A 24,938-nucleotide genomic window follows, 5' to 3' on the forward strand; every position below is an offset into this window, starting at 1 on the left:
CCGGCCGGAACCCCACCTGCTGCCGGGCCGCCCCGAAACGCATTCACGGACCCTTAACCTGCACAACCTGCAAGTTCACCTGCCTCCGAACCTGCACCGCGCCCGCCAAGCCAAACTCCAGCAGCGACCTCAAGTGCATCCTACTCAACACCCGCTCCGTCCACAGACACGCCGTGGTACTCTGGAACCTCCTCGACACAACTTCACCAGACATCGCCTTCCTCACGGAAACATGGATGAACGCCTCCTCAGCCCCTGACATCGCCATCGCCATCCCGGATGGATACAAGATCATCAGGAGGGACCGCGTCAACCAGACCGGAGGAGGCGTCACCATCGTCCACAAGAACACCATCCGCATCACGACTGACGCCGACGACACCTTCGCGGCCGCCGAGCACCTCCACTTCCAGATTCACACCGACCCAAAGACGACCCTCAGAGGCACCCTCATCTACAGACCCCCGGGACCTCGCACACAATTCAGCGAAGACATCACGGACTTCATCAGCCCACACGCCCTCCCCTCCGCCGACTACATCCTCCTAGGGGACCTCAACTTCCACCTGGAGAACAACAAGGATCGCAACACCGTCGCCCTGCTGGACAACCTCGCCAACCTCGGACTCAACCAACTGGTCAACACCCCCACCCACTACGCCGGCCACACGCTTGATCCCGTCTTCTCATCCAGCAAGCACATCACCTTCAGCCACTCCACCGGACTCCACTGGACCGACCACAGCTGCGTCCACTTCAGCTTCAGAAAATCCACAACCCACCACCACCCGCAACAGGTTCCTCACAGGAGCTGGAGCAAGATCACCGCCGACCAGCTCACCACCTCCCTCAGCCAGAACCCACCTGCCAGCACAACGGACCCCAACAAAGCAGCCCGCAACTTCACGCAGTGGCTGACCGCCTGCGTCGACGACCTCGCACCACTAAAGAACCCTCCCAGCAGACCCAGAAGCAAGAAGGTCCCCTGGTTCACCGACGAACTCAAGGACTCCAAGAAAACCTGCCGCACCCTCGAGAAAGCCTGGCGCCTCGATCAGACCACGAACAACATGACCGCCCTCAAACACGCCACCCGCAAGCACCACCAGCTCATCCGCACCACCAAGAAGAAATCACTGAAGGAGCGACTGGACAACAACGCCTGTGACAGCAAGGAACTCTTCAGCATCGTCAAGGAGTTCTCCAACCCCAGCACCGGCAACAACGACATCACTCCTTCACAAGATCTCTGCGACTCCCTCGCCTCATTCTTCCACCGCAAGATTGCCGACATCCACAACAGTTTCGGCGCACCATCCACGCACCCAACCGTCGAACCAACGCACCCCACCGCCACCCTTCTCACCTGGACCACGGTGACCACCGAAGACACAGCCCGCACGATGAACACCATCCACTCCGGATCTCCAACCGACCCCTGCCCCCACCACGTCTTCAACAAGGCCGATTCCACCATCGCACCCCAACTCCGGGACGTCATCAACACCTCCTTCAACACCACCACCTTCCCGGAGAGCTGGAAGCATGCCGAGCTCAGCGCCCTACTGAAGAAACCAACAGCGGACCCCACTGACCTCAAGAACTTCTGCCCCATCTCGCTCCTCCCTTTTCCTGCCAAAGTCATCGAGAAGATCGTCAACAGACAGCTTGCCGCCTTCCTCGAGACGATCGGATCCCTCGACCCTCGCAGTCCGGTTTCAGAGCCAACCACAGCACCGAGACCGCCCTCATCGCAGCCACCGACGACATCCGAGCCCTGCTCGACAACGGGGAAACAGCGCCACTCATCCTCCTGGACCTCTCTGCAGCATTCGACACTGTCTGCCACCGCACCCTAGTCCAACGCCTCAGCAACACTGGCATCCAAGATAAGGCACTGGAGTGGATCATCTCGTTCCTCGCCGGAAGAACACAGAGAGTCCGCCTCCCCCCGTTTCGATCCGAGGCCACCGAAGTCATCTGGGGCGTCCCGCAAGGATCTTCACTCATCCCCACCCTCTTCAACGTGTACATGAGACCTCTTGCTGCCATCGCACGCCAACACAACCTCAACATCATCTCCTACGCCGACGACACCCAGCTGATCCTCTCCCTCACCAGAGACCCCGACACCGCCAGAACCAGCCTACACGAAGGGATGAAAGACGTCGCCGAGTGGATGAAGAACAGCCGCCTGAAACTGAACTCAGACAAGACGGAAGTCCTCATCCTGGGACCATCACCCTCCGCCTGGGACGACTCCTGGTGGCCCCCAGCCCTGGGCACCGCTCCCAAGCCAACAGACCACGCACGCAACCTGGGCTTCATCCTTGACTCCTCCCTCTCGATGACCAGACAAGTCAACGCCGTCTCCTCATCATGCTTTCACACCCTTCGCATGCTTAGCAAGATCTTCCGATGGATCCCGACCGAAACCAGGAAGACGGTCACCCAGGCCCTCGTCACCAGCCGACTAGACTACGGAAACACCCTCTACGCCGGAACCACAGCCAAGCTACAGAAAAGACTCCAACGCATCCAGAACGCCTCCGCCCGACTCATCCTGGACAGCCCCCGACGCAGCCACATCTCCGGCCACCTGAAGGACCTGCACTGGCTCCCCGTCAACAAGAGGATCACGTTCAGGCTCCTCACCCACGCACACAAGTCTCTCCACGACCTGGGCCCCAAGTACCTCAACGACCGCCTGACCTTCTACACGCCCACCCGCCAGCTACGGTCTGCCAGCCTCGCCCTCGCCGCCGTACCACGCATCCGAAGAGCCAGGCAGATCCTTTTCTTACCTGGCGGCCAAGACATGGAACTCCCTCCCCATCCACCTTCGGCTGACCCAGGACCACCTCGCCTTCAGGAGACAACTCAAGACCTGGTTGTTCGAGCAGTAGCGGACCCCTTCCCCCAAGCGCCTTGAGACCCTTCCGGGTGAATAGTGCGCTATAGAAATATTATGATTGATTGATTGATTGAAGTCACATTTCTCATATTCATGTGACCGCTAAAATGAAACATTCTTCAGCGTCAACTCTGTCAATGAAGCACTTACAGTGGCAAATTCTTATATATATCTAGAACAGTAGCTGGCCATGCCAAAAAATGAATGCACCATTGAAAGATCTTGTGGGGTATTAGCATTTGACTGTGCTTATACTTTAGCAGGCTCAGGTGTCATACCCCATCAGAAAAGATATGGCCAAAGACTTTTAACTTTGTCTGATTGAATTCACTTTAACTGCATTCAAAGTCCAACCTGAATAAGCCAGTATATGACATACTGTGTGAAATCCTTATTGTGCTCTTTTTGGTTTACCTACAAAAATCAATATGTCATCACTATAATTGAACACATTAATGACAGGCTGTATTATACATTGAATGATATCTTGAAAATGTTCTGCAGCTCATGACACACCAAAGCTTAGCCTTTTGTATCGAAACAGACCTCAACCACTGCCTCTCCTTCTACACTCCCACCAGACAGCTTTGTTCTGCCCACTGGCCCTGGCCACCATCCCACAGATCCGCAAGGCCATGGCTGGTGGAAGATCCTTCTCCTACCTCGCTACGAAGACCTGGAACACCCTGCCTCTGCACCTCAGACAATCACCATCACTGCTGCAATTCAGGTGGGACCTCAAGACTTGGCTCTTTGTCTGAACCACAGACCCTCCCCCCCACTCAGCACCTTGAGACCATCACAGGTGAGTAGTCGTGCTGTATGAGATTACTGATTGATTGATCGACCTACATGTGAAGAAAAGGTTGTAATATACTTGAATTTTTCTCTGAGTTCCAACTGATGATAACCGTTATTCAAATCAAGGTGAGAAAAAACCATTGCACCATTTAATTGGTTTTTTTTTGGTCCTCATTTTCTACCCTGGTCACGTTGTAAGAATAAGTCGAAAGTGACACACTACCTCAGTGATCTGGTTTGGAAGGCATGGAATAAACCTACCCACCAAAAAGTGAAGTCGAACTCTCCTGGACCCACTCACAGAGACCATTAGAGGTAATGTTTTGCTGCACCGGAGTACCCACAACCTGGGCGCAGTCTGACCGGTCTGGGTTTTGCCGGCAGAGATGAAGGGGATGACCAAAAGCAGCGTAATCATTGGACCAAACGGGGGGAAAAAAAACCACCCCGTAATTGGTCATAAACTATGCCCATTTTAGAAGATGCCAAAATGCTCCTTTGTGGAGATTGCCAGATCTTAGTAGGTCGAGTCTCGAGACCTGTAATATAGAATCCTGCCAATTGAAAAAGGAGGGAGGAGCAGAGTCTTTCCATTTAATACAAATTTCCCTCCTTGCCAGAAGGATTGCATAAAAAAGCAGGCTTTTTGGGAAACCAACGACCCCTTCCGTGACTCCAAATTTATTAAGGCCGGGTTCAACGTAACCGGGCAATCCAGGCTAGCTGTAAGACATATACTAATGGAGTACCAGAAAGGCGTTAAAAGTGGACATTCATAAAAACATGTGTAGATCAGATGCTGTAATTGCCTGACATCTTGCACAGGAAACTGGACGGTCTGTCGAAAATTTAGAGAGCCTTTGGGGCGAATAATACGCCCTGTGCAATACATAAAGATGGTTTCTTCGGAGCCATGCTGGTTTGACAATATCCCATAACAGTTTAAAAGAGGAAGTCCAAAGACTTCCCACCTCCAGATCAGGAAAAGATGTCGCCCATAGAGTTTCGGGCAGTTGGAGATCGCCATCCATCTCCTCCAGAATTACATGATACCAAAATGATAACTCCTTCTTTGCTGGAGTATTGTCAACCAGTTGGGATTCCACCCACGTAACGCCACCTAGTTGACATTTAAACCTATGGGTGACCTGTGTACGTGCCCAACTAGCTATTTAAACGTATTTGAATCTAGAAAGATTAGGGCCAACTGTAGCACTCAACGATTCCCAGGGAATTAGAGCTCCATCAATGAACAAATCGCCCCAAACTGCCAAACCGGCCTCCCTCAAGGGCAAGGCGAGACTATCCATGAGCCAGCCCGGGCTGCCAGGTGACTCCCATAAGGGTGCTCTGCTTGAAAAGTAACCCGTCTTGGTGATAGTATTAACCTTAGCCCAAGTTCTAGCCAGGCCCTGCAAGACCTTTAGTTTAATTTTTTTTTTAAATGTGGGATTTCCAAACTTAAAAAGGAAAATCTTCCCCGTTGAGCATGGCACTAAACATGCCCCCAATCCCACAACTAGTCGGTACTTTTAATAACATTCGAGAATGACTAAACTGGAATGCCCAGGCATATAATTGAAGGTCTGGGGCTGCCAACCCACCTTTTCTCTACGTCGTCTTAACTTTTTCCAACTTATTCTCGCGGCGCGCTGGGCCCAGATAAAAGAGTTGATATCACTCTGTAGTTTAACAAACAATGACGGTTCAAAATAAAGAGGAATGGTGTTCAACAAAAAAGTGATCTTTGGCAAGACCGTCATCTTAATGAGGTTTCCCCTACTATGACTGATAATGGCAGCGAAGCCCAAGACTTCATAAGTTGCCGACACTCCTTAGTAATACGAGAGAAATTAACGTCGACCATTTTATTGAGGTCTCGAACAATATCCAACCCCAAATATCGCATTCGTAAGCTTGGTTGAACCCCAACAGGTAAGTGCTTGTGGTTCCAAATCATAATCTCTGTTTTAGAGGCATTAACCTCATATCCAGAGATATCACCAAAATCCCAGGCCAACTTAATAACAACCGGCAGGGCAGAGCTAAGGTCTGAAGAAAAGATGAGGATATCATTGGCGTACAGGGCCACTCTCTTATTCCACCCCCTGTAACTTAAAGATAGGATGTTAATGTCGTCCCTCAACCTGCGCGTAGGGCTCGATATACAGGTCAAAACAAAAGGGGGAAAAGAGGGCAGCCCTGCTGCGTTCCACGCGAGATGTTAAAGGGGTCCGTCAGTGTACCATTGACCAACAGAGATGCTGTAGGGTTCTGATAGAGCAGTCTCACTGCTCGGCGAAAACCCTCTCCAATGTTAAATTTATCCAAGACCCCCGACAGGTATGACAAATTCACCCTGTCGAAGGCCTTGGTAGCATCGAGGGAGAGAACAGCTAGTGGTAAACCGGCCTGAGAGGCAATATCGATGGCACCTATAAGGTCATATGTCAACTTAAAAAGTTGTCGGCCCTTAACAAAGCCTCTCTGGTTTTGATGTAAAATATCCCCTGCCACAGAACCCAATCTATTAGCCAAGATGGAAGCAAATAGCTTATAGTCAGCATTTAAGATCGAAATTAGTCAATACGACCCGCATGACGTAGGTAATTTGCCTGGTTTTAAGATTAAGGTTATTGAGGCGTTGTACCAGGATTTTGGTGGTGCCATCCCTTCCTGTAAAATGTTATCAATTAATGTAGTTAGAAAAGGCGTAACCACCTGTTCAAGAACCCTATAGATCTCAGCAGGGAGGCCGTCTGGGCCAGCCGCCTTCCCGGACCTACTACTCTGAATAGCTATCTTTACTTCTTCTTGAGTGATCCTTTGGTCTAGTAAGATCGATTGTTGTGGGGTCAGTGAAGATAAGGAGATATCATTTAGCCATTCATCAACAGACTCCTGGTCAATAGTCTTATCCTCAGTGTAAATTTCTTCAAAGAATGATCGGAAAACTGCCCTAATATCCTCATCTGAAGAATAGGACACGTCGTCCACCTTAATTAAACCAATGTTATTACGCGCCCGATCGGTCTTGGCTTTTCATGATAAAAGCTTCCCTGCCCCTTCGCAATGTTGAAAATGGGCGATTTTGCTTACTTCCCACCTTTGTAAAAGACGGGCCTTCAGCACTGATTCTAATTCGCCCTTAGCACGAACCAGGTTGTTGTTTAAATCTTGTAATAACAAAGGGGAGGCTGCCAAATGCAAATCAATTTCACTTTGAAGTCTGGCTATTTCGACCTCGCTAGGGAATACCTCCCTTTTGTAGACCATACTCCTTTAAGAAGCCCTGCTGGTTATTTGGCCCCTAAGAAAGGCCTTAAAAGAATCCCAGATTATTACGGAATTAGTAGAGCCAATGTTCACATTCATGAAACCCTCACTTTCTTTTAACAAAAAGGAAATCTCGTCCGGCATCACAAGCAGGGAACGATCAAAGGACCAACTTCTACGATCAGCTATAAGTGGACCCGTAAACGCCAGTGTCATCAAGACCGCACAATGATCAGATAAATGTAGGGGGAGATACGTAATGCTCTTTACTGTATTTTCCACAGACCGGCTAATTAAAACATAGTCAATCCTTGATTGATGATGGTACTTATAGTTACGGAATGAAATTCCCATTTGCTTTCCCGACCTTATTCTCCATATATCTACATAGCCATATAATTTCATATTGGCCAATAGGAGGCTTCGTGACTTCGAGTGGTACAAGGCTCGACTGCTTGGAGACTTATCTAACAGGGGGTCAAGGACTAGATTAAAATTCCCAGCAAAAATAACAGGCTCCGGAAAAGATAGCAAATGTAAAAAGAGGGACTCTAAGACAGAGGGGTCATCCAAATTGGGGCCGTAGTTTCCAACGAAAGTAAATTGACCCCCTGCAATGGTGACAGTAGAGATAACCCATCTGCCACAAGGATCTATTGACTTAGATATTAACCGGGCCTTCAACGATTTTTTTAAACAGAATCACAACTCCCCTATTGTGAGTGGATTACGTTGTGGAAACATAAAAGTCAACCCATGTTTTTTTTTTTTAGAAGCATGGACTTCTGGCTTCGTCAGGTGTGTCTCCTGGAGAGCAATGACCTGTGTTAGATAATTGAGAGAGACCCCTTGTTAGATCTGGGGGTCTCTAGTTGGCAGAGGTAGGTACCACTGTTCAAATAGGGACCCTTGCTTCTAGTCAGGGCAAGAAGATAACCCTCTGAGATAACCCCTGCTCACCCTCTAGGTAGCTTGGCATGAGCAGTCTAGGCTAACCAGAGGCAATGCGTAAAGTATTTGTACCAACACTCACAGTAACACAGTGAAAACACCACAAACTGACTCCACAACAGTTTAGAAAAATAAAGGTATTTATTCTAAACTACACAAGACCAAAACGACAAAAATCCAACATACACAGTTCAAGAATATGGTTTCAAAAGAGTTCTTTAGGTTGCGTTAAAATTCTTTAGGTTGCGACAGAATTCTCTACGTTGCGATAGAATTCTCTACAGATGCGTGAAAAGTTCACAGTTGCGTCACGTTTACTCACAGTACCTTTTTGTTGCAACAAAGTTCCAAAAGCAGAAGCTGGTGCGGTGGAAAACAAGCGATGCGTTGCTCCTGAGACCCTGGGGAGGCGATGCGACAGCCCCGCTGCAGCAGCGGGCGTGTTGCGACGAATCCTGTCTGTATGGGGAGGAAGGCCACTTGTATGGATTCCGGTGCGTAGGTTCCGTAGGAAGTCTGTTCTCGCAAAGGCACGATGCGACGATCTCGTAGGGGCTGCGACGATCTCCGGGGCGACGATGCGCGGTCCAGCGGTGATCCTCTCTCTCGCAGCTCCTCGATGCGATGGTTCTGCGACGATGCTCGCAGCGACGTGATGCGGGCCACAAGCAAGCGGTGCGGCGTTCTCACCCAGCGACGACAGGCTCTGCGACGATACTCGCAGCGATGTTCGATTCTCCCGCACCGGTCTGGTGCGTCCCGCAAACGAAGGATGCGACGTCTCTGGCAGTGGCGTCAGGCGTTGCGACGATCTCGACCTCCGTAGCGGCGGGAAACTTCTCGCACTGTCGGGGATGCGCTCCGCAAGCGAGCGATGCGACACTTTTCAAGTTCAAAAGTCACTCAAGCTTAGTTTCAAGCTTCCCAGCTCAGTTACAACTTCTAGAGGCCCCACAACTGGATCAATCACTCTAGGAAGGACAGAACTCTCTCAGCAGAGTTCAGGGAAGCTGGGGGTGAAGTCCTTTTGTTCCTGGGACTTCAAAACAGGGAGCCAGCTCTTCTCAGGCCCTTGGAGATTCCTTCAAGACAGGGGACACAGCTCAACAGCAAAGTCCTTCCCCTCTCCTTGGCAGCAAAGCAACAGGTCAGTCCAGCAGAGCAACAGCAGGACAGTCTTCCTTCTTCAGTTCAGCTTTCTCCTTGGCAGAGGTTCCTTCTTGATTTCCAGGATGATCTAATTTTCTGTTGTCAGGGGTCCTGTACTTATACCCCTAAAGTCTTTGTTCTCTGGGTGCATGTGGGCCCTGAGCCCGGTCTCAACCAGTTCTGGGTGGTTCCTGAGTACTTTGTTTTGCTGGCTGCATCTTTCCTTTCAGAGTGAGGGGTAGGGTCCTCAGCCGCCCAGCAGGGGGGTGGAGCCAGCATTGTGGAAGGCAGGCACAGCCCTATTCAGCCCAGGTGCTAACTCCTCCCACCACTCCAGTTGCAAAGGCAGTCATTCAGCCTAGTGCTGACTCATCCAGCCTCCTGGGGAATCCCCCAGCCCCTGTCACTCTCAAACCAGACAGTCAATACACAAACAGGCCCAGGCACACAGAAGGGTCAGACAAGAGAACAGCAACTTTCTAAAAGTGCTGTTCTCAAACACAGGATTTAAAAACAACCTTTCCTAAAAGATGTGTTATTAAATTCTGAGTTCAGGGATACTAGATACTTATGTCCTATCTTGTTCCTATGGGAAGAAATGCTGTTAACCACTGTAGCCAGCATCCCCCATGTTAACCTATGGAGCAAGATAGCCTTACAGTAGTGAAAAACGAAAATGGCTGTCATTCACTACCAGAGCATGTCACCTGCACTAGTACATGCTCTACCTTTTACATACACTGCACCCTGCCCAGGGGGTACCTTGGGCCTTCCATAGGGGTGACTGATGTGCACAAAAAGGGAAGGGTTAGGCCTGGTCAGTGGGGACACTGACCAGGAGGACATGGCAGTTCTAAACTGCACACAGGCACTGCAGTGTCAGGCCTGAGACATCATTTTAGGGCTACTCCTGTGGGTGGCACAATCAGTGCTGCAGGCCCACTAGTAGCATTTGCCATCACCAGCCCTGGCACACCCAGTGCACTTTACTAGGGACTTCATGATGATACAAATATGCCAAACATGTATATTCAATCAGAATAACAATTTACACAGGGAGCACTTACACTCTGGCACTGTTCAGCAGTGGCAGAGTGTCCAAAGCATCTAAATCAGCAAAAACGAAATCCAGCACATCATCAAAAATACAGGAGGTAGAGGCAAAAAGATAGGGGAAACCACGCCAAAGATGCCAGGTCTAACACCCCTTAACACACCAGGGGAATAGAATACTTGCAAACAGTGAAAAAACAGGGGAATCCCATGGCGGACAAAACTAGAACATTAGCCCATATATTAGCACAGGTCTCTAACACATATAGTGTACAAACAGAAAATTTGTTAAAAAAAGGGGTTTTCACTTTTTATTTTTTTTGTTAAAAAACATGTCATAAGCAATACAATTTTTTATAAAACAACGAATTATAATTTCATTAAAAACATATACAATATTATCACCACCATATTCAACTAAAGTTCATAAATTTGACGTGTGTGTGTAACATACAACTTAGAAAAATGCACTAAAGTGTATTTTTCTAAGTTTTCGCTATTTACAACGTAGTTACTCTTCGCGGTAAATAGCGGCCCCATATTGCGAATTCGCAATTTTAAAAAGGTTTATAAATAGCATTTAAGGAATCTCTAATTGAGATTCCTTAAATGCGATTCTTCGCAATTTTGCGATTTTTATGATTGCGATATTTGTATTTGGGATGATGAATCCCAAATGCAAAAATAGCGCTCCCAAAGGGCCAGATTCTCAGAATCTGGCCCTTTGCGAGCCGATTTTGGCTTCCTGAATCTACCTGTAAATGTGTTAGAGACCTGTGCTAATATATGGGCTAACATTCTAGTTTTGTCCGCCAAGGGATTCCCCTGTTTTTTCACTGAGCAATGACCTGTGCCTTGCAATCCCGCAGATATTGTAAAATCCTATCCCTTCGGGGACTCTTGCGGAGGCCATTGATATTCCAGGAGGGAAACTGCTAACTATTCATGACTAGGTCGCAATTCCCCCACTACACACCGTACCCATGCCAACTCTGAAGGGCTCCTCACCAGAAACAGTAAGATCATGCCAAAAACCACTTTATTACCAATTAACAAAAAAACAAAAGTAACCAGGAGAAACATGAGGAACTTTTTTACTTTTTTCCCCAACAACACCAGCCCCTTAACCGCGTGCCCACTGCAACCCCCACCACCCTCCCTGGGAAACCCTTGCCCTATCAATCCGGACAGTGTCCAGAAGATAGTCTCCCTCCCTCCAGGCGCCCACAGAGTGTACAAGGTTCAAGATTTTACCCTCTTATAATGGTCAAAGCTTGAATTCTTATAGCCTTCAATTTGTGTATCTCCTATAGTTAATAGAATACTTATGTTAAATTAATGAAAAACCCCAATTTTTTTTCTTTCCATTCCCAACCCCTGTTGCCCCCTCTTTTTTTTCTATTCCTTTCCCTTCTCACATTTTATCTGCTATAAGAGTTTTTTTTTTACTAAACACTTTTCTAGATACTCTCATATTTCAATAATTTTTCAATCTTTTTTGAATCTTTTCCTAAAGACATAAGCCAAAAACTGGCAACCAAAAAAAAGCCCGCCACTTGGAGAGGAGGGGTCATATTAGAGGATTTATATCCAATTATATTAGACCTCAGTTAGCCCGACGACCCTCCTTTGCCACCCAAGGCTAACAATAATTCATCTGCTACTTGTACCGACCTAACGTTGTACATTTTGTTGTTGTGCGTGACCTTCAGTGCTGCTGGGAACTTAAGTTGGGCGGTGGCACCTAGCTGCCGAAAAGCATCTAGTCTCCTCCACAATTCCCACTGTTTGTCTAGTGTAGCTCTGGACAGATCCGACCTAACGTGAAAAATAAAGCCCTTATACTTTAAGGACTTTTATTTTAGGGCTTGAGTGAGTATCAACTCTTTAAGGCTATAGGTGTGAAAATTGATAAAGTATTTTCCTCGGCTTGGTTCTTTGAGGACTTTTCCTAAAGGGGTCTCTATGAACCCTTTGGATATCGACACTTAGGAGTTCTTCAGATTGCTCAAGCTTCAAAGATACCTGCAGTAACATAATGACAAATTGCTTTAGGTCCGTGCCCTCACTTCCCTCCGGTACATTCAAAATCCACAAATTACAACGCCGGCATTATTTTCCAAGGTCTCCACTCGGTCGGAAAGAACAGTCTCTTCTTTCCTGATTGCTACAATATCCACCTTCGCCTGATCCAAATAGAGTGAAAGTCCAGCCACTGTTTCTTCTAGGGCCGTGGTTCTGGAATTAAGACCATCAATTTTGTTATCTAAAAAAAGCTCCTTATTTCCGACTGGTTAGCAGTCGAGACCTCAAAGCCCCTTTTTATGTCGGATGTGAGTGATAAGAACATTGATTTCAGTGAAGTATCTGCTGACTCATCGATACTCTCCACCCGCAGACTATCAGATCCCGAGGCAAGATTCGCCAGTAGAGACTCTACCGAATTCAACCGCTCCCGAGCCACTACTGCCACTAGTGTCTCTGGTGTCTCTGGTGTCTCTGATATCTCTGATGACTCTGCTGGGAACTACAGTGGTTGTTTTTGTGGCAGGGGACCCCCCTGCTCAACCTGCTCATCGAAGTTACTCTCAACCTATATTGCACTGCCTTTCACCGGCTGTAACTCGTAGCAAGTTATAGTGCTCATGCTCATGTCGAGTAACTTTTCCTCTGTAGAAACTTTGGAAACCTTGGAATCTATCACAGGAGGAGCAGAAGCAGAAGCAGAAGCAAATGGAAGAGTGGGTGCAGGAAAAGGGGTGGTCGGAGAGGAGATGTCCTGAATCTCTTTAGCCAGGTCCAAAATCTGAGGGATTACCTTAAAATATGAACGCAAGGAAGGTGTTATCTTAGAACTCAGCTTCGAACCCAAAATGGCAGCCTCAAAGGACTTGGTAGCCTTGGAGGTTTTCACTGACTCACCCCCTTTAGAGCCTTTAGTTTTGACCTCAGTAGTCAAAAAGGAGGAAGCTTTATTAGTGCTGCTACAGGCCGCAGGGCTCGCACCCTGTGACCAGGTGGCCACACTTGCACTCAAACCTACATTGCTACCCGCAGGTGACTTTGGTAGAGGAAGATTCCCACAGAGACCAGGGTCAATATTAATGTGGGGGCAATCTTTACTCTCAGACCCCCCTAGGTCCGAGACTCCTTGCGATTTCGTTGACACTTTCACAGTAGGCTTATTTTTAGTGTCTAATTTAGCCCCGCATTTCCCCCTCACCCTTGTACCGACAACCTGAGAATCTGAAAAAGTCAAATCAGGCTGTTCCGGCCCTTGATCTTGCTCCGCTTTATCCAATTTATCCTCCAGCTGATTTTGGCATGCACTCACCTTTGGGGTGGAAGCACCCACCTTCTGCTGCTTTCCAATGGCTGTCTGGCTCTTGCTCACCTCACCCGTACTGGAAAGACCTCGTGTATCAGGGAGAAGACTCCGGATCTTGCGTCCCCTTCTCAGCTCCAGGGCGGCTGAGTTCCAGTGCAGGAGTCACGTTGAGGCCCCCTCTGTGGTCCTAATGGCCGTGCAGGAGCAAGCAGCAATCCCTCTGGCCAGCACATGGGCTATTCTGTCAAGCAGGCAAAGCAGCCGAACGCCGAAAAAAAACCAAGAAAAAAAAACGTCCCACAGTACCTGCTCCGGCACCAGCGCCGGCAGAGACGCCAGCGGAAACGCTGCCTAGGACCAGCAAATCCTTGAAGCACGGAGCACAAATAAGCTCAGGAGACCCAACAGAAGCCCTACAGAGGGACCCCCTTAAAGCGACCAAGCAGGTAGGGTGACTCTCGAAAAACTAGGGCATTAATACGGCAAAACTGACCCCTGTAGACGCCTGAATGTCAGGAGCGCTACGGCAGCTCCCTCGCTGCCGCCATGTTTCCCCGCCAAGATTAAGTGCATTCCTTCCTTGTTCATCACGCGGTGTGTGTTCCGGCAGCACCATTTAATTGTGTTATCATAACAGCAATGTGTGAACATGGATATTGTTCTTGTTCAATGGTCTTGTATGCCTGACACATTTTAATGCGTATTCATACCGCTCCTTCATTGTCTTTTTTGGGTACTATCATGATGGTAGAAACCCATGATGTTGGACCAGTAGAACACTCAATGATATCATGCTTAATTACAGATTCAAGTTCTTTTTCAACAGCATCTTGTAAATGAAATGCAATTTGCCTATGAGTTTGAGAAACAGACCTCATTATTATGCAACTTTCCTTTCCTAGTCTTAAGCTTTCACAAACCATCAAACAACGAAGGGAACTGACTTACTATTTCATGGTGAGCAGTCTTGTTGTAGTTCACGAAAATTGGTCCCATATCAGCAGCTCTGCTGAAACTGAGTAGACAGGCACTTGACTCTGTCCCTCGTAGCACATGGATGGGTGCTTGCACCTTCGTTTTCTTGTGTTTCATCATTGCTACAAATGAACCTTGACTTTTTAAGGGTGTCGATGCAGACCATGTATACACTTTGGTTTTCAACCACATAAGTTGTGATAAGGAATGCAATTCAATTTATTTCTCCTCAGGAATAATGTTTATCGACGCACCACTGTCAATGATGAAAGGTATTGAACAACCATTACTTTTCAGTGTAATATTTGGACAATGTTTGAATGACTTTGGTGCTTTGGCATGTAGAGTTTTCTTTGACTGACATTTTTCTTCACATGCAGCCAGTCCAAAATGCATACACTTTTTTTTAAGTAAACATCGACATAGCAAAACCATCTTCTTCCCTCTCCCTTTCACTTGATGCTGATATGGATGAACTGTTTGACAATGATATAGCTGATAATTGACTTCATTCAGTGTTGATTTGCCATACCTGATGATTCCGCTGGGCCTTGTGGGTGCACATCGAATGTTGTTTCTGGTACGTTCCAGTGCCCATTACACACTTGTTTTTCCCTTTACTTTGCAAACTGTCACAAAATGGTTCAACTTCCCGCAGCCCTTACATATCTGTCCAATGGTGGGACATTTGTCTATGTGTGAAAATCCACACTTTTTATGTGTAGACATCACAATGTGTCCTTCAGTCTTTTGCTTTGACTTGCTTTTCACACTCATGAATAATTCATTCTGGGCACCTCGGGCCTCCATGTCAGCAGATAGTCGATAGACATGCTATCTAGCTCTAGCAGCCATTAATACTTGTTCCAGACTCAGAGTTTCTCTCAGCATGCGCCATCTGAATGAATCGGACAATCACCAAACAATGACCCTAAGACGTGTGGCTTCTAAATAATTAAATCAATAGAACCTACAGTGTTTGAAGAGTATGTCAAGTCTTCCTATGATTACATCACATTCAAAAATGAATCCTTTCAAAAACACAAAAGGCTTGTTTGACAAAGACATTTGCAAACCTACGTCATCTCAAACCCCAAGTGTAACATAAAAGTCTTTCTACACCACCAGATTTAACTGCTTTATCCACGTTTTCCGACTCACCGTTCACCGATTGGGGTGAGTGCAGCGAGGGAGCAGGAGCAGGAGGCTAGAAATGCCGAGAATGCCGAGAACGCCGAGAACGCAGCGGATACTGACTTTTGATTTCCAGACCGACCCAAGCTACACTTGGCCTCAGCCGAGGTTCCTTACCGGCCCAGCGAGCATTGGTTCAAGCTGCACCTTGCCGTGGATGGAGAGCAGTCTGCAAGTGGCAGAGCTGAGAGGGCTCTTCAGTGTTCTCGCCAGCCTGCAGCTTTCCCGATGGCAGGGGGAGTAGTGCGGTTGTGCTGAAGTCCTTCATACCCCATTCTCTGCCCTCTACCCTATGCCCTCTGCCCTCTGTGTTACCGCTGGAGTATAGGACTTGTTTTTGTGGTTTGCCAGACACTGTGTGAGTGAGCGAGCGAGTGTTAACAAGGCACCAGGAGGTGGAGGACGTCACGCTGCTCCCCACTGCTTCGCTTAGCTTTTACCACTCAGCCTTTCCCCATCAAGGAGCTGCTGAGCGCAGCTGGAATTCTGGTAACGCCTCCTGCGGCTTCCCATGGCTCCTGCAGTGCCCGTGGTATCCACGGTCCTTGCCGCTGATGCTTGTGAACCACTGCGGATTCTGTCTTTTGGACCTTGTGGACAAGCAGAGAGAGCAGAGCAGTGATAGCCACTAGCGGCTGTGTAGAAGTAAGCCGTTAATCCACTCGGCCGTTCAGCCGGTATAAAGATATCGGCAAGGGGACATATGAGGAGCTGAGCCTGAGCTTGACCCTGAAGGACCTGAGCCTGACCACGACGGACTACGGATTACGGGCTTCTTCGGCCCATGGAGCCGTGGACAGCGGGTGCTGTGCTTTCCAGCAGCAGTCTGCTCCACATGAATCTGCTGTGAATCAGATGATAACTAGCTGGAAATCCGCACTGCATCAGTGCAAGTGTGGTTGATAGCTGTTGTCTGCAATGAGACAGAAGTGAGCCAAGCACAGTTGTTGAATTTTCAGGTTTGATGAAAACAGCTGTTAAACTGCAAGACTGCTAGACCGACTGAAAACCTGCTGGTGCTTTCATTGGTGTTCCCTGGAGACTGAACGGTCAGCTCGACTTCCAGAGATCTGGTCCTGGTTTTGCATGAGGGCCGTTCAACAGGTGGAGGAGTAGCGAAGGTTCATTAAACAAAGCAGGAGGTTTTGCATACCGTGGTCGGAACCACACACTAGAGGGCTGCCTATGCCTTTGCCTAAGTAGGTTTACCTGGTATGGTAAAATACGCGAAAGTTGGATCAAAAAAACACTGGGACAGCTCATTGGAAAGGCTGTTTATCAGAGTAGGAGTCGCATGCTAACTCAAAACAAGGTAGACCTCAAGGTAGTCCTCTTAAGGCAGTACCTTTCTAGGGTTGATTTGGGGATCATTGGGCCGCTTAGGTCGCAGCACACCAGTAACGCAGTGTTACAGCACCAATGGTGCGCTCAAGGGGATACAAGCCAAAATCTGCAATAGAGAAATATGAGATCTGGGAAAGTTTGGCAGGCGTATATAGGCAAAAGCAAAAAAAACAATAAAAACGTCACAGAGGAAGGGCTAGACATAACCAAAAAAATGCCAAAAAAGAAGGGCCCCAAGACACAGAGATAAGCTAGTCTCGGCACCAACACCGGTCACAACATCTCTCAGCCCTGGTAAAAATACAGGGATCCAAAAATGTTTCTTTTTAAAAGATCCAATGGCTGTCATTTATGCACCAACGGTTGAGACAGCCTGGTTGCCTAGCCCCATAGTACCAGTAACAAGGGCAAACAAAAGTTACGATAAATCAGGAACGATTGAGCAACAGCAAAAGCATTCATTCACCTTCAGTAAAGCAAGTTCCTCTTTCGCACAGCAACCTCCAAACATCTCAAATATTCAAAAAATAAATCAAAACTTATAAAAACCAATTGTGGAAATGCAAGTAGGTAGATTGGTAAAAACAATAGCTCAGATACACCAGATTACCACTCCAACAAACCACGCATTGGAAAGAAGTGCAAATGAGGACGATAAAAACAAGCACTTGGAGGAAATAAAAAACAAACTGGATGATCAGGAGGACCAGGAAAGGCACCTAGATAACACCTGGTCAAGCTCATTCTCACTATCAAATGATGCCAACATGTTGCAAATATTAGATAACAATACCCATAGACAAGAAATCATGAACGATGTAATTAAAGGGAATATCGCGATACTGCCTATCATGACACAGCCTACTGAAAAGGGAGCATCGGGAGGAGAAGGAATGATGGTATCCACTCCTTCAAATCATGGTCAAAGAACAGACCAACAGACAAACGCACAAGAGGAGGAAAGACTGTTGACGGAAAAAGAGCAATTAAATTTGTCATCTCCAATAACAATTTAATCGGTCAGCAGGATTAGGTGAATGCACAGGAGGAAGGGAGCTTCTCGATGAAAATAAATCAAATCAATTTGTCACCTCCAATAACAATTTCATCGGTAACTAGGATTGACCACGAGTCTAGGGGTATGGAAATTCCGTTGATGAACTGCACATGGCACCATGGAGTAATACTCTATTAAGCACATTGGAACAAGCAATCAGGGTACTGAACTTTCAATCAGATAAAATGGTAGTCCAGATTGACCTAATAAATCTAATTGCTGGTCACATTGCAGGTATAAATACCAAGCTGGACTCAATCAATTCCTTTGTAATGCATAGGGGAACCCCAGAATTACAAACAAACTGTGAATGTGACAAAATAATAGATGAACTGGCAAATTTGCCCAAAATATTAAATGATATCCTAGGGGCAGTGCAACTAACATCAACATCAAAACATAAAAGGGAAGGCCAAAAGGTCACAGAGGAAAAGGAGCCAGAGAAAGATATATGTAAAGAGACATGTGAAATTGACAAGGGAGAAGCCGAACAAGAGGAAATGGAGGTTCCATGTGCTAAAACAATGGACCACCTAAATAAAATTACACAGAGTACCATTGACACTTCAAAAACTGCAAGACCTACAAAAAGACAAAGGAAACATGCCAGAAAGGGTAGGACAAAATATAATATTTAACTAACTACAAAATCAGAGAACCTTTTTCCTATTTTTTCAACTCAAAACACACAAAGGAAAGAAAATAAGGCATTGATAGAAGGTATAGAGGAGGATCCAGTAACGGGCCCAGACCAATCAAATCATACATCAGGTTCTAACAGCGTTAATACAAAGCAAAATGCATCAACTGCTATGGCTATTTCTAACAAAGAGAAGATGAAACGGATGTGTCTTACAACACCTATCTATCAGTCAGCCACAGACTCCACGCCAACTCCCGGAACTTTAAAAAAACAATTTGAAGGAATCCAACATATCAACAAGGGAGAAAAGGCAGAAAAAACAAGGCAGGTCTAAACAAGAGTTATATCCATTGAGGATAGAGGTTCCAGCTCAGATTACGGAGTTCAAGAATCCAGCAGGGAAAAGAAGGGCAAATTAAGGCAATTAGAAATCCAACATACTACAAAGGGAGAAGAGGCCGAAAAAACATCGCAGGTTCCCGCAGGGACCGCAGCCGAAGACGAAAGAGGTACCACTCCAGATAACAGATGGCAAACAGCAGGAGAAAGAGTGACATAAAACGAGAAAAGCGAGAAAGAAGGGAAGGACCATCAGGTAATAAGGTGTACAAGCGAACAGACAGTAATGAACATAATAGCCAAAATGCAATAAAAGTTACAACAAATAGAAAAGGCAGAGTATGTAGGAGGCCCTCCATCGACCAGCAAAGCAAGCCAAAAGGGCCAGTAATACATATAGAAGCAGGAAAACTGGAGCAAGAGTCCAAGAAAGCAAAAAAAAATGGATATTCTACATGAAAAGATCAGTAATAAACAAAGACGTCAAGACAGACATAATAATAATGAAATCACGAACATCATAAATACTCAGCTAGAAAAGGAGGAAAGAGTGGGAAGTGCAAATAACTTGTGGGAGAATACATTAAAATTAACGTTTGTGCCAGAATATTGTACAAAAGGACGGCAAGATATACTAAATAGGGGAAACCTCTTAAGGTTGTTTGAAGAAATCCCAGAGTTAAAAGAAATATCGTCGCATGATCCCTTAGCCGTGGAATTTAAGTATTCCCCAGAAAATCCAGACATAGAAGAGACTTTGACTACCTGGACCTCAAAGGAACTAGTGGACAGGATATACGCTACCAGAGTAATATTCGAATTCTGGGGAATCATACTGAGGCCATACAAACACCCATGGTACCCTTACCCCTTCTTAACAAATCAGAAGTACACACCTGAAAAAAAGCAATTAACATGCTTACACAGCGCCCGATCCAATACACCACCGGGGCCAACAAATCCAAAGGAGGGCAAGGAAATAGCGAGGGAAGCAAACCCTCTACAGCCGACAGAGGACAGGACAGACTGGTCCTGGGTGCCAAAAGTACTTAGTAACATGCTTACCTAACAAATATTCAAACTCGCTTAGGATGGAGAAAAGATGGGGGCAGAAAATTCAAGCAAACAAACTGGACTCAATAAAATCTTCGAGGCAGTCCCACAAGTTGAGGGATATAAGGCAGAACATGATAAAAATCTGCTCATGAAACGTCCATGGTTTTAAAAATATGGGGCTGGACCACGAAACACTGTCCTTCCCCGAACAACAAGACATAATAATATTTCAAGAAACCTGGAACATGACCCCAACAGCAATATCAGGTTATATAGAACATCACATTTTAGCAGAAAAATTTGCAAGATTTGGTCACCCAAGGGCAGGCTTATCAACATATATATTACAAAGTCATAGTTGGCAAACAGAAGAGTTAGAAACCGGTATTTACTGGGTGCAAGTTACAAAACTTACCGGAAAGCAAAACTCAAATTAACTTGACTGGCAATTAATACTAGCCAACGTATATGCTCACCCTGGAGAAAAAAAATCAGAAGGAAAAATGTACAACAATAATGAATCTGATCAACGCACTGCAAAAATCACACAAATTCTGCCCAGTGATCATTTCAGGAGACTTCAAAAGTAACCTAATAAAAGAGAATAATAGGAAGAGGCATGAGGACTGGGGATACCAAATTATAACGCAAAACTTAGAAAAGCACTGCCTGACAATCCTGAATGGTAACATTATAGGGGATAGACCAGCCGCAACTATGTATTCAAATGGAAAAAGTCGATCTACAATAGATTTTACTATCGTTAGCAGCAATCTAGTCCCAAGAATAGACTCATTCCAAGTTTGCCCATGCATAGAAAGCGACTACCACCCGCACATCACAACCCTAAATATAAACCTGACCTGGGCGCAAAAAATAAACACTCTGAGACAATATGCAGAAAAGTTTACCCTGAGGAAAATAAGATGTCGAGGACTAAATATGACGACCATAATGAACTCTCTTGAAGAACACATAAGTCAAACAGGTCCCCCGATAGAAGAAAATCAAATGAAAACCTGGGAAGACCCGTGCTTCTTCCTTACCCAGAATGTTCCCGCTACTAATAGAAACAGAAAAAGGATAGACAGCAGAAAGGATCTTTGGTTTAACCTTGCATTACGAGATGAAAAGAGAAGGATGGCAAAAGAGGTACGAACTCACACTATAGCGTCCAAATTGGGTAAGAGTGCAAATAAGAATAAACTAAAGGATCTACAGAAAAATTACAAAAAGATGCTGAGGGAAGCAAAGGCAGAATCTAAAGAAAAAATCCGGACAAAACCGCTGTGGGCAAGTACATTGCCAAACAGTAGGGAATTCTGGGGCATCATTAACAACATGACAAAGGGAAAAGAATTACAACAAGAAGCGGGAATTGGCGAAAACATCTGGATACAGCATGTACACTATAGGTACTGGAGAAGTGTGGCTCACTGGTTAGAGGAGGCAGACCTGGAAGCAGAGGTCAGTCCGGGACCAGGGTTCAATTCCTGGCTCGGCGGGGTCTTGAGTCCTAAAATGTCCATGGACTCGACAATTCTCGCTCCGGTGCCTACTCGATTCACGGGTTCACACTCTGCGACTCTGGGCAATAGCTTGCTTATTCTCCACAACGGCCCCTCGCGGCGGGATGCCTGGCTTTCACCTTGCGGATACCCTGCCGGGGTTATCTCACAGGGGAATACCAGGACGGGTTCCCTAAGCAAGCGCTTAGAAACCGCTCGGTGATTTGCGCTATATAAATTCCTGTACATTTACATTTACATTTACATTTACAGCTATACAAGGAATGATAAGTGCGTAATGGCAACAGACTACTCAAAAACCCCAAAAGATCTAAGACCTGAATGAGAAGAATTTACCGGTCAAGTGGTGAGCTGTAATGATTTAAAGGAGCTGACAGACAAAAAGCAAGTGAAAGGGATAATAAAAAGATTAAAGACGGAGGGAGTCGCAGGTCCAAAGGGATGGCGCAATGCACTATTTAAACACGCGCCAGATTTTTGGGAGATTACCTCACGCCTTTGTTTAATCAGATCTACAGGCAGAACATCGTCCCCAAATCTTGGAAAGGGAACACTATTCATCCAATATTTAAGCAGGGAAGCCACAACAATCCAGAAAACTACAGATTGATATCATTGATGGATGTTGAGGCCAAACTATACGGTTTATGCCTACTTCGCCACCTGCAAGATTGGATGGATGAGACAAGCATTATCCCCATATTCCAAACCGGCTTCAGACCAGGCATGGGCACTTTAACAAACCTGGCCACGTTGGCACTCTTAATGGAAAAAGCAAGAAAAGGGAAAACACAGCTGTTTGCATGTTTTTCGACTTGAAAGCCGCATTCGACAAAGTAAGCAGAAATCGCCTCTGGGAAAAATTAAAAGCATGGAGGCTACCGAGCAAACTATTTGATGCAATAATAGCCCTGCACAGTGACACTTGGGCAAGAGTGAAACTAGGCGATGGATGTAGTACCACCACCAGTATGAATACTCAGCAAGGCCTAAAACAAGGCTGCGTCTTTCCCCGAGCCTATTCAATTTATTTATGGCAGACATTAGTAAATACATGCTAGCAGCAGAATGCCATTTGTCAAATTTAGCTAATGAGCCAATACCCTTTTTACAGTACGCAGACAATGTAATGGTGCTGAGCCAAAGCCACATCGGGCTACAAAGAGCAATAAACCACTTAGTCACCTATCTGGATGGAGACAGCTTGGAATTCAATAATGACAAAACCAAGGTTGTACGCCTTGTGGACACTGAAAAAAACAAGTTCAAATGGTTCGTAAAAGGGACTACAATTGAAGAACAAGCGGCCTATAAATACCTCGGCTTAAAAATGGGGAGAGGCCCACACACAAGGAACACAAAATGGACCTAAAATCAAAATCTCAATTGTTAATTTTTAAGTACAGATAATTGAGCAAAAAACTGGGTTGCCCGAACTACGCACATCTTTTAAAAGTGATGGCCGCACAAATAGTACAGAATTTGTCATATGCCCTTGTAGTCTGGTGTGGCAAGGATGTGGAACTGCTAAACGAGCTTCTGACAAAGGTTTATAAAGCCATTTTTAATTTACCAAGGTCCGCTGCCCCAGCACAGATCCGGCTGGAATTTGGCCGTCAAAATCAGCTTTGCAGAAGATTTAACCCGAGGAGAAACATTTTTCAATGTCACTTCTACTTCTCTACCTGACAATCAGAAAGGGGAGACTCATATAACATCAACTGAAACCACCTTCATTGGAGGTACAGATGTGAGGATTAGTTTTGTCCCTGGATCGACATTATTACCCACAATCTCAGGGCCACAGGCGGAGGCTTGCACGCAACCATTGTTTAGCACTGCCTATAGCTCCGACATCCAGCATCAACAGGTGATAACATCCCCTCCAGGCCCAATGGTACACAGTACCCTCCCAATCTATCAACCAACACCAACACCTCATAATCAAGTCATATCGGGAACCTCAACGAGCAATAGCCGCCCAGAACCAGGAGTGGTGGAGGTTGTACTTACACCAAGATATCATGCCAAAGGCAACTATGATGTTTTGAACAGAGGCAACATCTTGCGCCTATTCTCTCACATACCATCATTAGAGCATATAGGCTCGGCAGATGTTGCCTGGGTCAAATTTCAAAGCCTGTCAGGTGACTCCCATGATGAATCTACAGTGGTCGGGCTATACCAACAGTCACACCAAACAGCAATGCTGTGTGAAGTCAACCAATTGGCAGACTGGGGCATCGAGATTAGGTGCTTATCCCAAGATAGATATCCTCACGTCTTACTCAATACACCTTTAAAAACTTACTCCATCTTAAAGTGCGCTGACGTTATCCACCCTGGTAATAAACTTACCAGCACTTTTTTAAAACATGAACCTCTGAAGATTACCTGCTCTACTAATCAGAGAAGAGTCTCTACTACCAAACAGGACATTAATAACCAAACTGGACACCAGGTCAAACATGGCCCCTATTCGGCCCAACGGCACCTCTAAGATTATGAAAGGCAACACAAATTATACATTAAATGAGCAAAACAACTTTCTAACAATCACTTCTTGGAATGTGGCTGGCCTTCAGAAACTGATTAAAAATGATTCGGGCTTACATTACCTTTAAAGCAGTGGCATAATTTGCCTCCAGGAGAAATGGGCAACATCAACCACAGGTCTCTCCGGGTTCTGGAAATCCATGTCCCGGCTCTAAGACGTAATATTTTTGGACGGCCAATGGGTGGCCTTTCAGTTTTTATCAAGCACTCCCGAAGTTTGGAAGTAATCACACTTGCACCCCCCTCGCCTGGGATTCAAGTATTACTTAATAATGGAATAAAAAATCATCATTATCCGCTCAGATTGTTACTATTCAACTGTTATGTTAATCCAACCCTGCACCAGAGAAATCAAGCACTTAATGACCAGGCAGCTATCATTGGAGATTTTCTCATTAGATATCCTCATCCCAATCCACTCATAGTGGGAGACTTCAATAATAGATCCCTCGACAAAAAAGGAATTGAGAATAAGCACCCCAAAGGGGCCGAGGTATTACAAGCCCTATTTGATACCTGCTCCATATCCTCTGCCTATAAACTTAAGAAAGCCAAGGATTAAACATGGACCCCGCCTGAAACATACTGGAACATCTCCACAATTGATTATATTTTCATTGGTAGCACACTAGCTTTGCATCTGAATGACTTTGACATCGATAATCGCGTCGAGAGTGACCACAGGCCCCTTAGAGCATCTTTTAGTCTTTCTACTGTTGCAGCTTGCAAATTTACATCTATAGGCGAATCCACGGGCGAAGAACGCGATAAAG

Source organism: Lissotriton helveticus, chromosome 10 (assembly GCF_964261635.1).
Source record: "Lissotriton helveticus chromosome 10, aLisHel1.1, whole genome shotgun sequence".
In the NCBI taxonomy this organism is placed as follows: Eukaryota; Metazoa; Chordata; class Amphibia; order Caudata; family Salamandridae; genus Lissotriton; species Lissotriton helveticus.